Source organism: Pungitius pungitius, chromosome 21 (assembly GCF_949316345.1).
Source record: "Pungitius pungitius chromosome 21, fPunPun2.1, whole genome shotgun sequence".
Classification (NCBI taxonomy): domain Eukaryota; kingdom Metazoa; phylum Chordata; class Actinopteri; order Perciformes; family Gasterosteidae; genus Pungitius; species Pungitius pungitius.
The window spans coordinates 3014297-3020182 of record NC_084920.1 but is presented as its reverse complement, the minus strand read 5'-3'; the positions used below and the strand labels follow the sequence as shown (position 1 = coordinate 3020182).

At 55.2% G+C, this 5886-nt stretch overlaps 1 pseudogene; it reads left to right on the top strand.

The window, feature by feature from the left end:
- The first annotated feature begins 248 nt into the window (after nucleotides 1–248).
- The window catches only part of LOC119212639 (double C2-like domain-containing protein alpha), a 14417-nt pseudogene continuing 8779 nt past the window's right edge, over nucleotides 249–5886 (top strand).

The following is a 5886-nucleotide window of genomic DNA, read 5'->3' as shown; positions in this document are numbered from 1 at the left end:
AAAATAGAATCAGTCAGACTTGTGCTTAAAGGCTTGTTTTAGTCCTCAATTAATGAATGCAAGTCAATGCGTTATCCCCCTAAGACGTGTGTGTGTGTGTGTGTGAGATTGCGGGGGAGGCCGGAGGGAGTGAAGCAAAACAGTCACATGCACAACAGAATGTCAAGTAATAGCTCCCCTCTCTCTCCTCTCTCCCTTCCTCTTGACTCCCTCCATCCTCCTCCTCCTCCTCTTACTCCTGCAGCATGCCTGTGTCCCCCCCCCCCCCTTCCCACCTCTCCGTTGTGCTCCTCATTTTATATCAACTTGAACTATTCAGGCATTTCATTTCTAATGATATCGTACAGCTCACTCTCTCCCTTTCTCTCTCCCCCCCCTCCCCTTTCCCTCTCTAGTTCCTGCTCCTCTCTTCACCACCTGTTAGTTCGTCTCCCTCTCCTCTCCGCACTGGATTCCCTTCTTTTTTTATGAGGAGTTACAGTGAGGTAAGTCAACGTTTTTCTTGTCGTTTTGTGCTGAAATGCGTACGGGTTTAAATCTGCGTTCTCCATCTCAAAAGCTCCTCGTCTTTAAAAAAGAAAAAAAAAAAAAAAAAAAAAGGAAGAAGAAATAACGTTTTCGTCCCTTCTCTCTGTCTCACGCTGTCACCACATCCTCGCTTTGGCTGCCTGTTCATTTGTTGTTGTCTCCTTGCTGACTGGGAGAATTAGAGCGAATGCCGTGGGGGGGGTAGGGGGGGTTGACTTGTCCCCCCCCCCCAGCAGACAGGTGCAACATGTGGCCGTCCGCTCCTTCACTTTCTTCCCTCACGCCTCCGAACGCACGCCGACGCACGTCCAAGTTCACTCACCAAGTAACTTGTGTCGAGTTGACGAGACACTGTCACTGCGCGTGAGCCCTGATGAGCGGCTCCGGTGCGCCACCCCATCCCATCGCATCCCCGGGGGGGGGCGGGGGGGGGGGGGGGCATTGTATGTAGGACACGAGAGAGGAAGATAAAGACGAGAGAAGGACGCGAGACCCTCACACACCCCCCACAGGTGGAATAATGGTGTCTCAGAACACTGTGGGAGAACGAGAGAGATGAAGAGGGGGGGGGGGTGGATTAAGAAGGTGGAGATAAGACAGTGGAGGATAAGGGGGGGGGGGGGGGGTGGAAGACAGGGAGCGTCTCCATGCCTGTGATGTGACTCTAATTTAAAGTGAAGGAGCTAAAAGAGGAGTGTTGAGGGGGGGGTCGCATGTTGCACAGAGATATTCCAGCTTCGTTCCCCCTCGAAATCCTGCGTGACACCCCCACGATGTGCACGCTCAGGCGGAACATCCACCGGGCCTGACAGGTCCTGTGCTGGGGGGGAGGGGGGCAAGACGCACGCATGTAAACGAGCTTCAGACAGATGAGAGGCCTGTGAAGTACGAGGAAGGGGGAGAGGGGGGGGGGGGGATCTGCACCTTCTGCATTGGATCTGCATTATTTTCAGCGCGAGTGGGAGTTTTTTCAGCGACAAGATGACGATGAAAGCGGGAGATGAGAGGAGGAATTCAAGCTACACCGCAATGGAGCGATCAATCATGAGCTCCCCCCCCACCCCCGTAAGCTCCTGCTTCCCGGTGGGCTGCAAGCCACCAGCCCCCCCCCCCCCCCCCCCTTCTGCCCCCCGGCTGTGCGAGGGGCCACTGCTGCTGCTGCTGCTGGTGCTGCTGGTGCTGATGCTGCTGCTGTTGATGCTGATGGTGCTGCCAGGGTTTATGGCCACATCTGCCAGGAGTGGGAGGCGACTGACTGCGCACATTACATCAACTGACACCAGCTCACGAGCCTGCAAAACATCTGCATAGGCAGAGAATGTGTGTGTGTGCGTATGAATTAATGATCTGATAGATCAAACGGATGTTTGATGGCGTGCCTTTGTGAATGTTTATTTGTGTGTGTGTGTGTGGGCGGGGGGGGCGGGGGAGGGGGGCTAAACATTATATTATTCATAGGTCATATAAGAACAATAATGACATTGATCCAAATGATTGAATCCTTCAGTCCATTCGGGACTCAATCACCGTCATCACAAGCAGCTTCATTAACTTTCACCTCCTGCTCAATGCTGTGCAATCATCTGCTTCATTTGAGATCGTTTCCCCGCTGTTTCCTCGTTGTTTCCTCGCTGTTTCCTCGCTGTTTCCTCGTTGTTTCCGCGTTGTTTCCTCGTTGTGTCAGACTGGAAGAGTTCATCCAAAGACACAGAGCGTCTTTATTTTGATCGCCGCGCAGCTTGATTGAGCAGAGATGAACTCTGGTCATCAACCATCGAACGTCCTCAAAGGCACCGAAAGGGCTGCTGCTGATTCTCTGTCCATCATGTTGCACCCGGGGGGGGGTCAGTCTTCTGTCAGAGTGGGACGTTTGCTCGCCGGCGTGTTTTCAGAGGTTTCTTTCATCTGCAGCCAAAGGGAAAGCTGGACGCGCTGCGGGTGTTTTTTTTTTTTTCTTCCGCCCACTGATCACAGCAGAGACCCCGAACCAGACATGACAAATGGTCTGAGAGGACTCTGAAGGTCACGCGCCAGACGCAGCAACACTATCAGGAACGTTCCACCAGGAAGCCATTGGTCATGTGGGCTGCACCTTCACCAGCGCAGGGTTTAAAAGGAATTAAAGGGACACTCAGGGTCATTCGTAGTTTTTCCACGACCTCCTCGCGCTGATGATGATGATGATGATGATGATGATGATGATGATGATGAGGAGATTGAGTGAAGACAGCAGAAGCTGATGATGATGATGATGATGATGATGATGATGATGAGGAGATTGAGTGAAGACAGCAGAAGCTGCTTCGAGGAGCCGGGCACCATGAAGACAAAGCTACGGCCTGCGGTTGGGTAGCGTAGCTCAGCGCGAGCAGGTGGACGGCTGCTCGGGTCCGTCCAAAAAGCTCATTCGGGACGGTTCGATGGCTTCAATGGTTTCGTGCAAAGCGCTTTAAGAGATGCGCCATGCCGACACGCGAGCAAATTGGAACATCCGGACCGCTCTGCAGATCCAAATTGCCCTGGTGGGGAAGTCGTTTTGACGGGTAATAAGAGAAATAACGGCGCGCGGGGCGAGGAATTGCTTGGGGAGGGAGGCCTAGCGCCTGCAACGACAGTTTCTGCACACATTTACATACCTGCGAGCGTTTCAATTATTTGAACGCGTCCTCGTTGAGCCTTCGTTGAATAATCGTTACGTGAATTTCTCTCTTAGCAGAGTTTTTTTTTTGTTGGGGGGGGCCCGGTCGTGTGTCGCCCATCACTCGCGTGGCGGGCGAACCGCAACGGGCCCCGGGGCGGAAACACTGACATACTTGTCAGTTTTACACCGATGAATGCAGAGAGAGCAGGCGGGGAGGGGGGGGAGGGGAGGGGGGGGGGGGGGTTCAGTGTGGAGGACACGACGCCCCCTCGAGGCCTGCTGTCTTTAGAAAACAAAAGCTGCCAGATATTTGCAATCCAGCCCCCTCTCTCGCTATTCTGAGGAGAGAGCAGACACATCAGCCTGGGGGTTCAACTTTATGTAACCACCAGGACACCCCCCCCCCCCCCCCCCCCCCCCTCCCACTCCCATCCGAGTGGACCGTAGACCCAGTCCAGCTCTAAAAGAGGCCCCCCCCCGTAGTCTCCCGCCCGCCGGTGGAAGGCCGTTTAAGCACTCGTTAAACACGTGTCGCTCAGCGGCTCGTTTCATTGGGGGGGGCCGATTAGGATTCAGGGGGGGGAGACCCCCTTTTTATCCGTGATCCATTATCCTCCCTGACGGGCTTCGGATTACGCAGATTTATTCCATTCGAATGCAAATTTGAACACATCTCCCGCATCTATTTTGTCACCTTATGAGTAACGTCTTTATTTTTGTACAGAGTTGTAATTGCTTGTCGGAGGAGGAGGAGGTGGCAGCGTTTGGGATGAACGAGAACTTCTCGGGGCAAAAGAAAAACTAGATGTGAGATGTGTTTTTTTTCTCCATCACCAGCCATCTGACTGGCCCCCGTCTGGCTGGTAGCAGCAGAGGTGACAGCGGCTGCTGCTATTCGTGGATCTGATCTTCCCTCGAGATAATTTCACTTCTTTTCCTGCGGAGTAACGTGTGACTCACCTCTCCCTCCACCTCGCTGTCTCCTCCCCTGCCCCCCCCCCCCCCCCCTTACCCCCCTCCGCAGCGCCATGACTGTGCGAAAAGGAAAAAGTTTGGCCATCTCCATCCAGGAGCACATGGCCATCGACGTGTGCCCGGGCCCCATCCGGCCCATCCGCCAGATCTCGGCCTACTTCCCGCGCCTGTCGCCCACTTCCTCCTTCTCCGAGCAGCTTTCGCCCAATCAGTCGGCGGCTCCCGCCTCGCTCGGACCCCCCGCCGCGGGACGCAGTGGCGGCTTGCTGTCGCCGCTGTTGCCGGGGGCGGCGGCGGCGGCGGGCGGAGGGGGCTCGCTGTCGGCCATGAGCAGCATGGACACCTCCATCGAGATCGACAGCTGCGACAGCGACGATAACAGTGAGTCGCCGCCTGGTGCATGGGATTTGGAGGTTGCTGGGGGGGGGGGGGGGGGGGGACCATGTCAAAGTAGTCTTTAAGGAACAGTTATTAGGATGGAATGGGTGTCCCAGTTTGCACAATGCAGTTTGGAAACACCATTCTGTTCCCTTCTATTATTTCCAATTAGCCGACGACCACAGAATGAACAGTTGTGTCTTTTCTATACAAGACAATAAAGTCAGGAGCAATTTACCAAAGTCACTGAAAGGTTTGAATGGACTGTGTTGCAGCCGCCTTGGGGACGTTGGAGTTCGACCTGCTGTACGAGAGAGCCACCAGCTCCTTGCACTGCACGGTCCTCAGAGCCAAGGTAAGCAGCAGGTGGTTTGTCCCGTACGAAGTTAACAACTCATTTACATTTGTGTGTGTGTGTGTGTGTGTGTGTGTGTGTGTGTGTGTGTGACAGCCCAGAAAACTCTGACTATTCTTCATTTATCGATGAGGTAAAATTCATTTGAAGCGCTCTGGATCCAAATGACCTTCTCACGTCCCGCCTGCTGGGTGTTTAACAAGTCGCTGCCGGCGTCGGGCCGGGTCGGCCCAATGTGCGCCGCCCGTTACTCCGCAGGCTCACGTCTTCCCTCCGCGCCTCTCTTCTAGGGACTGAAACCCATGGATTTCAACGGCTTGGCCGACCCTTACGTCAAGCTGCACCTGCTGCCGGGAGCCTGCAAGGTGGGCTCAGTTGTGTCCTCAAAGAGCTGCTGCCCCCCCCCCGCCTGAGTCGGAGTGGTTTTCACTGTCCCTTTGCTCTCTTCCTCCTCCTCCTCCTCCTCCTCCTCTTCCTCCTCCGGCGGGGGGGGCGGGGACGCGCAGGCCAACAAGCTGAAGACCAAGACGGTCCGCAACACGCTGAACCCGGCGTGGAACGAGACGCTCACCTACTGCGGCATCACGGAGGAGGACATGTACCGCAAGACCCTCCGGTAAACGCTTGTCCTCCTGTTTGTGTTGCAGAGATCCTTTCGCCCCCCCCCCCCCCCCCTCCTCCCCCCTCCCCGGATCAGAAGAGAGCTCCCTCTGCTCCTCACCAGCCGTCCCTCTCTGTCCCTCTCTGTCCCTGTCTCCTGCGTTTCCTCTCCTCCCGCGTTGCAGTGACAGATTGAGGTCAGATCCCGAGAGCACCCCGGGGTGCTTTAATTTCATTGACCCCCCCCTCCGGAGGTGATGAAAGCTGAGGATTGTCTCAGTCTGTGACTAAAACTTTGCCTCGGCGCGTGTGGGAGTGTGGGATTTTCGGGTTGGTCTCTCGAGGGAAATCCCAATTACTTCAGCAGTGCCCTCAGAAGATCAGCAGCAGGACGTTTAGGCTTCAAAAA